The sequence below is a fragment of the Nelumbo nucifera genome, chromosome 3 (assembly GCF_055504915.1).
Source record: "Nelumbo nucifera cultivar China Antique chromosome 3, China Antique-T2T, whole genome shotgun sequence".
In the NCBI taxonomy this organism is placed as follows: Eukaryota; Viridiplantae; Streptophyta; class Magnoliopsida; order Proteales; family Nelumbonaceae; genus Nelumbo; species Nelumbo nucifera.
In genome coordinates, this window is record NC_142651.1 from 73,945,781 (window position 1) to 73,956,550 (window position 10,770).

Genomic DNA, 10,770 nt, shown 5'->3' on the forward strand with positions numbered 1-10,770 from the left:
GAATAAAAGAAAAAACAGTTGGCTAAATCCCTAAAAGAACCAAAAGCCCAACTAGAAATAGAAAAGTTTCAAACAAAATTAGAAAAGGAAATATGTGTTGAAACTCCCAGTGCATTCTAGCACAGAAAAAGGCATATGATAGATCTTCCTTATGAGGAAGGATATAGCGAAACAAAAATTCCTATTAAAGATAGACCAATCCAAATGAATAGTAGATTATTAGAAATCTGCAAAAGGGAGATTCAAGAATTATTAACTAAAGGCTTAATTAGACCAAGTAAATCCCCTTAGAGTTGTCCATCGTTTTATGTAAAAATAGCTGAAATAGAAAGAGTAGTACCAAGGCTAGTGATTAACTATAAACCACTCAACAAAGCCTTGAGATGGATCAGATATCCTATCCCTAATAAACAAGACCTAATAAATAGGTTGCATGACGCAAAAATATTTTCCAAGTTTGACCTAAAGACATGTTATTGGCAAATTCAAATAAGTAAGAAGGACAGGTATAAAAAACCTTCATAGTTCCTTTCGGGCATTATGAATGGAATGTTATGCCCTTTGGATTAAAAAATGCCCCCTTTGAATTCCGAAAAATTATGAATGAAGTTATTTAAATATTTAAAAATTTTTATTATTTGAATTTAATTCATTTTAAATTTATTACATAATATTAAATATTTTCTATATAATTATGTTATATTTTTAGTATTTTATTATTTAAGATATTTAGTTATTGAAATATTTGAACAATATTTTATTTTTTTAATGTTAAATTTCTATTATTTGAATAATTCAGAAAATCAAAATTTATATTGTTAGTACATAATTTCATGATGAATTTTGTAAAAATACAAAATTATTAATAATATGAATATTATTAAATCTATTATAATTAATTTTTGTGTTTTCAATAAATATTTTAAAGTTATTATATAATTTGGTTAAAATGTTTAAATAATTCTTAAATTTTTTAATTTAAACTTTCTTTAGATAGATATAGATAAAAAGTGGGAAGAAGATAAATAAGGATTAGAGATAATTTGGAGAGAAACTCTCTAGTAAATTAGAGATAAGTTAGGAGATAAATAGGAATTGGAGATGATTTAGGAGAAAGTGGGGATGTAGTTTAGGAGAAATTTTACGAGAGGAGATTATTGGGAACATGTGGGCAAGAGGGAGAGAAAGATAGAGTTTAGATATTTTTTTATGGGGAAGGAGAGTATCTCATTGGTTGTTTAAAAAAAATGACATGGATGGGAAAGATTGGTTGTTAGAGATAATTTAGACTATTTTGTTTCCTTATTGGTTTAATGGAATTAAAAAATAAAAAATTCAAAAAACAGAAAATTAGGAAGGGTTTTGAGCAAGGAGAGACATGGTGACGTGGACAACCTTGTTTTATATATATACTAGCGAGGATCCGTGCGATGCACGGGATTTATTAAGCGAAAGTTAAATAATAGAAAGGGTCATTTACTAAAACATCCCTTATAATTTCATGGATTTACTAAAATCTACCCTATAGTTAAAATTTTACTAAAACACCATTTATAATTTGCAATGGATTTAATCAATCTTCCATTAGATGACAATGAAAAATGACAATGTTGACCCAAATGTTCATTTAAATAAATTTAATCAAAAGAAAATAAAAATAAAAATGAAAATACCATTTTTTCCCTTTATAAGACACGCACAACCACTCTATTGGCTATATTTAGTTAATTTTGTTTTTTGTACAAAAAAAATGTTAAGGGTATTTTTGGAATACAAAATCATGGACCAAATGGAAAAACAAACACTCCTTAATGAAAGGTTGATTAAGTAAATAAGTTGTAAAATATATAGGATGTTTTAATAAAATGAAAACTATAAGGTAGGTTTAAGTAAATATGTAAAACTATAAGATGTGTTCTATTAAATCAGACTAATAAAATCACATAAGAGTATGCAAATGTTTTATATTTTCAAATTTTTAAATAATTAATAATTATTCATATTTTATATACTACTTTTAATATTTTTTTATAATACAAAAATAAAAATAATTAATTTTAGTTATTTTTATTCATTAAACTGATGAAACCGACCAACCCGATCAACTCGCCCCAAGTTGGTCGGTTTTCTAGTTTTTAGAGTGGCTTTGATTCAAAAATTTCCCAATTCGACCAAGTTGGATCAATTTCACTTTGGCCATTTGTAAACCAACCAAAATCGAACGACCTAACCATGGATATATATTAATATTTTATATTTTAAATATAATTTTTAATATGGAAAAGTGGGAAATTTCCCATATTTCTTAGTCAAAAATGTTTTATATCATAAACCTAATTTTTAAATTTATTTTTTAATAATTACACTATAATTTTTAAATTTTAATTTAAATTTTTAAGTTTAAATCTTTTGAACCAACTGACCAAACCAAAAAATCGACCCAAACCAATATAACATGAGTGGGTCAGTTTTCACAAAAGGTTAGTCGGTTTTAGTTGGCCAACTCCCCAACCTGACTAGGTCAATTTGGTTGGCCAGATAGCCTACGACCGAACTGAACCAACTCATGAACACTCATAATTTCAGCTAAATTAATAGTCTCATCTCTGATAAATAACAATAGCTTAATCTCCAATAATTATTGAAAATTTATAGCAAAAATACACAATTATTGAAAATATATTGATAATGAAAAAAAAACAATAATTACAAAAATAAAATAAGTACTAAAAATATATACTAACTTAGTCAATAAATAGTATAATCCCAAATAATAATTTAATCTCCAATAAATATTAATCTCCAATAATTATTGAAATACAAGTTATAACAGAAATACAATAAATACAATAAGTACAATAAATTAAATTTAAAAAGTTCACTAAAAGTAGGTTAATCTCTAATAATTATTGAAAGTTTTATAATAAATAACAAAACAAAATAAATTTATACATAACCATTGAAAATACATTTACCACAAAAAAAATAAATAATTATCAAAATACAATAAATATTAATTTTCGTATATATAGTTGCATAATAAATACAGATTTAGAGTTTCAAACTATTATTAATAAATATAATTTTTTTGAAAGTTATTTTCTTGAATTATTACTTGATAAAAATGAAATTAGTTATTTACAATATTATGTAAGTATATTAAATTATTATTAATTTCAATATTATGCTATAATTATTTTTCTACTTTTAAGAATTTTTTTTTTAAATATATTACATAATTTCTTTATTTTAACTATTTAAAATATAGTTATGTTAAATATTTTTATTTAAAGTAGCCAGTTATTAAATATTTAAATAATATGTAAAATATTAGTTATTTATGGAATTTAATAATCCATAAAATCATAAATTATACTATTATTACATAATTTCATTATTAATTTTATAATATATTAAATTATTATTAATTTCAATATTATTTTATAATTATTTTTTTCTTTAAAGAAATTTTTTAAATTTATTACATAATGTCGTTATTTTAACTATTTAAAATCTAGTTATTTAAATATTTAAATAATCTATAAAATATTTAAGTTTTTTTTTGTTATTTGAATTTTATTTATTTAAAGCTATTATGTATTATTAAATATTTTAAAAGCATTTAAATTGATAATCGAGAAAAACATAATTTAAATTGTTACTATATAATTTTGTGATATATTTTGTAAAAATATAAAATTATTTATTAGATAATTTCGTTATTTTAACTATTTAAAACATAGTCATGATAAATATTTAGTTGTTTAAATATTTAAATAATTAAATAATCTATTAAATATTTAAATATTTTTTTATTTGAATTTTATGTATTTAAAGCTATTACGTATTATTAAATATTTGAAAAGCATTTAAATTGATAATATAGAAAAACATAATTTAAATTGTCAGTACATAATTTCGTGATATATTTTGTAAATATATAGAATTATTTTTTGTGTTTTTAATAAATATTTTAAAGTTATTATATAATTTTATTAGAATACTTATATAATTTAGGAGAAAAAGTCTCACTACATTAGAGATAATTTTGGAGAAAGTGGGGGAGGTAGTTTAGGAGAAGAGATTATTTAGGTTATTGGGAAATTGCATCTCATTGGTTGTTTCAAAAATGACATGGAATAAAAAAATAAGAAATTCAAAAAAAGGAGAAAATTTCTTGACTGCTTTGTTTATATATATATATATAGATAGATATGATATTAGAAAGGGACTTTTGGCTCCAACAACTCCTCAACTTTGTAAAAGAAAATAACCATTTTCACCCTCAAACTATACTATAAAGAAAAAAAAAATTCCATTTTAAGCTAGAAAGGGACTACATTAAAGATGTCATTCATAGTTTTGTTAGACAAGTAATAAAGGATATATAAATTATCGAAACTTCCCCTAAAGCTTTTGATCCTTGCTAAAACCTGCCATGAAGTTTGGTAATTGCAATCGTCTCTCCTAAACTTTTGGACACAGCTGCAAGTAGACCCCCTTTATTAGAATCCTCTAACAAGGGGCATGAAAATTGTCCAAAATGGCCCTGTAGTTACTATTGAGGCTGGTTTCTACAAAAATAATAATAATACAAACTTGATGAAAAAAAATATATAAAAAATAAGAGAATTTAAAGTTGAAGATTTACCTTTGGACGATTGATATGAAGGGGAAATTTGGGAAATAAATCAATTTCTGAAAAGAATTAGAAGGTTTTGGACTGCTTTGCTGATCATGCTTCATCTCAAGCTGTGCCATTTTCAGTGGAGATAGGATTTGGTGACCTCTTTGGGCGTGAGTACCTACTTTGGGAGCTACGTTTGTGGATTTCGTATCAGGTATAGCTCTCTCTTATTTTGGTTTCAAGTATGGTCCGATTTGTTTTAATAACAAACATTGAAAAATGCAGTTTTTCTAAAATTGGGAATACGATGCCCAGAAGGGAGAAAGAAATTTTTTGAAATTTTGCCCAGCCTCCTTGCATGGTTCAGCCATCCATATGATAGATGTCCCTTCCCTTCAATGGTATTTAGTCATGTTCAAGTCTTGAACCAAATTTAGACCAGATCTGAAGCTGTGTAAATGGACAGAAATTGTTCTACCCGATTTGCGTAAACTGGCTTTTTTTTTCCTGAGAATTCAGTTCTTAGTTTTGGGCGTATGATTTGAAAATTAATTCTTTATTGTTCTGTTATAATTATGGAATGGTTATGTGATTATTTCTTGGATATTTGGGTTGTTTGTGTGATGAAGATCGAAATCTTTTATGGCACTGTGATCTGTGCACCCTGCATTCTTTATTCTATTATTTTGGTCTGTAAATAATTTTTTTTTAGACAAAATGTATAGGATTTGATCTGATGTAATTAATAGAAAATTAGGTTTTTCTATTTTTTTACGTTGGAAGAGTTGCTGGAACGCACGGAGGAGAAGAAGAAATTTTGCAGATACAAGATCTGCAATTTGCGATTTGTAGAAAAGAATTATGCTATCTGCGATTAATCTTTTTCTTGCAGGTTTGCAGATTGTCCAAAATCATCACACTTACAGCCCCATGATTATGTTTTCTTGCTGATCTTGATTGTCTTTTTCAGCTGTAATTAATTTCAGATCATGTTCTTGATAATTGGATCATCTGTTGGACGCCAAACCCTAGGCTGAATTGACCTAGTTTGGTCCAAATTGGTTGGACCCAACCTATGGTTCGATGGGGTCTGTTCTCAGCCCCATGGGTCACATTTTAGGTGACCCAAAATCGGTTATGGGCCAAGGATTTGATGGCCATCACATGATGCAATTCGGCCCACCCCTGTAAAACCTTGCTTTTGCTAAGTTAAAGCAGAATCAACCCCTTTTCAGCATTACAACTATGTGGGCCGAACTAATTTTTGCAGATTAGCCATATACCTAGATGGTATTATTCGATAATACATGGGCCTTAATGGGCTGATAGTGTGTTAACTTTATTAATTATGGTTTTATAGTTTATTTAATTGATTGGATCAATTATGTGCATGTGGATGTATGTGATGTGCTGAATATGATTCGTACATGGGCCATAAGTACTTGGCCCATGTTTAATCGTTAGTGGCTCTTTACGAACACCATGGCTGAATGCACATTGATGGAGGGTGATTTGGCTCGACCTCATAGCATGGGTACACGTAGGTATGACCTTGCTCAAGCGATGACTAAGCGTGACAGCACAGCAAGCGCAGCCGCAACTCGGTGGGAAGGGCTCACCGAGTTTAGTCTAGCAACTTGGCGGGTTAGGCTACTCACCGAGAGCCGCCTGGCTTAGGCCTTCCTTCCAAGGCTGAGGCGCTCTGAGCTACCTCCGAGCTCGGAGCCCCCTGACCTTTCCTAATGCCCGAGCTCCTCCTAGTGGATTTTAGGCCACTCCCAAACAGGAACACCCCGATCCGCCTCTAGATACCCCGAGGTAGAGACACCTCGGGCCAGACAGCTCAGTGTAGCTTGCCCCAGGCAGCTCGCCACTTGCAGGGTAGCTCGGTACAGGGTAGCTCGGAGAAGAGTAGTTCAGCATATCGCAGGAAGGTCTCCTGCCCGACCACCGTACCTGACAAACCTTGAGACTGCAACCACGTCTCTCGTCAGACAGCGTTGTGCCTGCCACCTTTGGAAGGGGTCTTACATCTAACAGGTACGTACCCTGCAATGACGGCCCCGCACGTGCCACCTTAGCCCTAGCTGTAACGGCTGCGGCAGGACGACAGTGGCGGTTATACCTGTCCTGTCAGAGGCAGGTGGGCCTGATTCGATAGAGTTCTATTATAAGTAGCCCAATCCCAAAGGACAGAGGTAATCTTCTGATACTCGCGCTATCTGCACTCTTAGCCCCCTTTTACTCTCTTTGCATTTTCCACATAACTCTAACTTAAGCGTCGGAGTGTTCCCGCCGGGCAAGCCCCCGGGGATTCCTCATCTTCTCCATCTCAGGTACCATCCAGGAGCCACGCAACAGCCAGCTAGGAGTGACCGAATTGTGCACCATCATTTGGCGTCGTCTGTGGGATAGACTTCAAAAAGCCTCCCCTTAGTTTCTACAACTACTTTCTAAGACTTAGCACTCATGGCTTCTTCAAGCAACGTCGGACGCAACGTGGAGACGGACATCGCCAGGGAACAACTCCAAGTCCCCGTGGTCTGCATTGGGTAGTTCATCATTCCCCTCTTGGTGGACGGAGTCCCTAGCCTAAACATGCCACGAGCAGTGGCGCCTGTGAGTGTTCCCCTTCCCCCCTCTGTTGAGACAACTTTCGCTGAACCAACTGCTGTCCCTCTGGCGACCAGCCAGAACCAACTCGATGATTTGATGCAGTGCATGCGGGCCATGCAAGCCCAAGTGCAACAGCTTCAGCAACACCAACTCTACCAGCAACAGGTGCTGCATCACGTCTCTCAGTATCACTATCAGCAGCAGTTCCCTCAGCTGCCTCAGCCTCAGCCTCAATCTTATCTCCCTCCTCGGCACCCAACCTCACGACAAGCTAAGTCTCGCCACCAGGATGAACTCCCTTCTCGCCAAGAAGAGGCTTCTCAGAACCCCCCTAAGAGCCAAGCCTCCTCCCGCGGCAAAAAGGAAAGACCAGCCACTCCAGTCTCACCGCGGGCAATCAGGTCAGGAGGACCCCAGCTCGCCAGGTCTAACCCCAGCAATCGAAGTTCGAAGCCCCACTTCTGGAGAACCGGTTTGAGATCCTAGCTGCAGACTCTAAGCAGAACCCCTCTATCCGCAGCCATCACCAGCAGCCCGAGTTCCTTCCTACGCAAACTATCCCTGACAGTACGGAGGTGAGCAGCACCAACGTGGAGCCCGCTAAGAAGCAAAGACGTCGTCATTGAGCTCGTTGAACTACCACCCACAACCTGCCCGAACTCAGAGGCAGGGAAGAGGTAAGCTCGGGTGAAGTAAAAGCTCCCCTCCTTTCTGTTCCATCCCCTTGTCTCTCGAGCTCCTAGCTGTTCCAATGCCCAAGGACTTCAAGCTCCCCCCTCTTGATAAATATGATGGGTCGTTCGACCCGAATGATCATGTAGACGCTTTTCCAGTCACAGATGCACCTGGTGAGGGCCAGTGAGTCTTGCATGTGCGTGGCTTTCTCCACCACTTTCAGAGGAGTGGCCCGCACATGGTATCGAAACCTTGCACCCGGATCGATAAGAAGTTGGGCGCAGTTTGTGCAAGCCTTCATGTCCCACTTCGTCACCAGCAAGTGGTGCCCGCGAACTGAGGAAAGCCTTCTCAGCATAGTCCAGAGAAAGGGAGAGTCCATCCGGGGCTATATCAAGCGGTTCAACGATACATGCATGCAGATGGACCCCGCAGTGCGCCTTGCAGCAGCCAAGAAGGGTGTGACGCACAAGGAATTCAAGTGACACATGGTTGTCAACCAGCCGGCGGCCATAACTGAATTCCTCAAGCTCGCATATAGGTTCATAGCCACGGAAGAAGAGATCAACCAGAAGGGCGAAAGCGCGCCCGAGAAGAGAAAGAGAGAAGGATAACTTTCCAGCCAAGGAGATAGCCGAAAGAAGAAGGACGTAGCTTGGGGGGCAAAGCCGGGTCAGCCATTCCGAGCCTTTATAGTGGACCGAACTGATCTGGCACCCGACCTCGGTGGGAGGTGGATGCCAGATGGCCCGAAGCCACCCGTACATCGGACGACTGGGCGGCAGAAGAGGCACCCTGAGCCGAGGTACCCACCTCGGGCTCGTCGATGAGACTGTCTACACTAGACGACATGAAAGCACGGAAAGAAAAGAAAGTTTAGAAAAGAAAAGGAAGCTCGGGGACTCACCGTAGAAAACGCAAACCGAACTGGGGAAATAACCGAACTAGAAAACCCGAGCTAGGAACCTCAGACGCGAACTCAATACTGACGCTGAAGACTTTGTGGCGAAGAAACAACCAAGGGTCCCCCACTATTTATAGCCACTGCATCCGGGCGTTAACGGTCGAGATTGAGATGATCCAACGGCTCTCAAGGAAACCAGATATGGGTTCCTCGAGGTGAAATTAGTTTAGCGCATTTTTTGGCGTCCGCGAAGTCCAAATCGCATGATGTCCGCGTGTAAACTAAACGCGACCCGGGTTTCTTTTGATTGAGCCGGAAATTGGACCGGTCCAGCTAGGCGAATCGTGCGACGGAGTGGCATGAGTACCGAAGCCAAATCCACCCGGTGCGTCATGAACTCCCCACACTAGGTCAACACCGCCAGCACAGGGAGTGGGGGGCAATTGATGAAGGGTGATTTGGCCCGACCTCATAGCACGGGTACACGTGTGTATGACCTTGCTCAAGCGATGACTCAACATGATAGCACAGCAAGCGTAGCCGCAACTCGGTGGGAAGGGCTCACCGATTATAGTCTAGCAACTTGGCGGGTTAGGCTACTCGCCGAGAGCCGCCTGGCTTGCGCCTTCCTCCCAAGGCTGAGGCACTTCGAGCTACCTCCGAGCTCGGGGCCCCCTGACCTTTCCTAATGCCCAAGCTCCTCCTACTGGATTTTAGGCCACTCCCAAACAGGAACACCCCGATCCGCCTCTAGATACCTTGAGGTAGAGACACCTCGGGCCAAACAGCTCGGTGTAGCTTGCCCCAGGCAGCTCGCCACTTGTAGGGTAGCTCGGTATAGGGTAGCTCAAAGAATAGCAGTTCAGCATATCGAAGGAATGTCTCCTGCACGACCACCGTACCTGACAAACCTGGAGACTGCAACCACGTCTCTCATCAGACAGTGTTGTGCCCGCCACCTTTGGAAGGTGTCTTACATTTGATAGGTACGTACCCTACAACGACGGCCCTGCGCGTGCCACCTCAGCCCTAGCTGTAACGGCTGCGGCAGGATGACAGTGGCGGTTTTACCTGCCCTGTCAGAGGCAAGTGGGCCTGATTCGACAGAGTTCTGTTATAAGTAGCCCAATCTCAAAGGACAAAGGTAATCTTCTTATACTCGTGCTATCTGCACTCTTAGCCCCCTTTTACTCTCTTTGCATCTTTTACAGAGCTCTAACTTAAGCGTCAGAGTGTTCTCGCTGGGCAAGACCCCGGGGATTTCTCATCTTCTCCATCTTATGTACCATCCAGGAACCACGCAACTGCCAGCTAGGAGTGACCAGATTGCGCACCATCACACATCATTGCCATGGTGCCCTAAAGATCATTGGATGATCTCCCTTCAAAATGGGCCCCATATCAGCTTCCTCCCCAAGAGGAATCATGCGGAACCCTAACCCGTTTTGGGTCCATTTGAATCTGACTTTAAGAAAGTCAGTGGGAGCCAATTTAGTTTGACCTAAATAAGATCTAAGGACGTTTCAACTTGTTCCCTCTAGATATATAAGTGCAAGTGAAAGGGAAATTCATATGATGAATTCTCTAAAGGCCTTCCATCATTAGCATGAAGATGGGTTGTATTAGTAATGAGGAGATGCACCATAAAATTGGGCTACCCATTTGCTGATCCAGTCTTCTTAATTGCTTCATAAGATGATAGGGGCATCATAGACCGATGTGGGAGGGGCCTATCCTAAAATAAAAGACTCTCTCATGGTACCTTGGGGTCTACGAATATGACGGGTCAGCACTTACTAGACAGAAATGTTTAACCTAAAATGACAATGAACCTTGTCTGACAGAGGCCAAAGGGAAAGCTCATAAGATGAGTGGATATGATCCTTCACAGAAAGTGGTGGGGTTTTGCAGCTGAAACAATTGGCTCCATGCACCTATGTGATTTCCC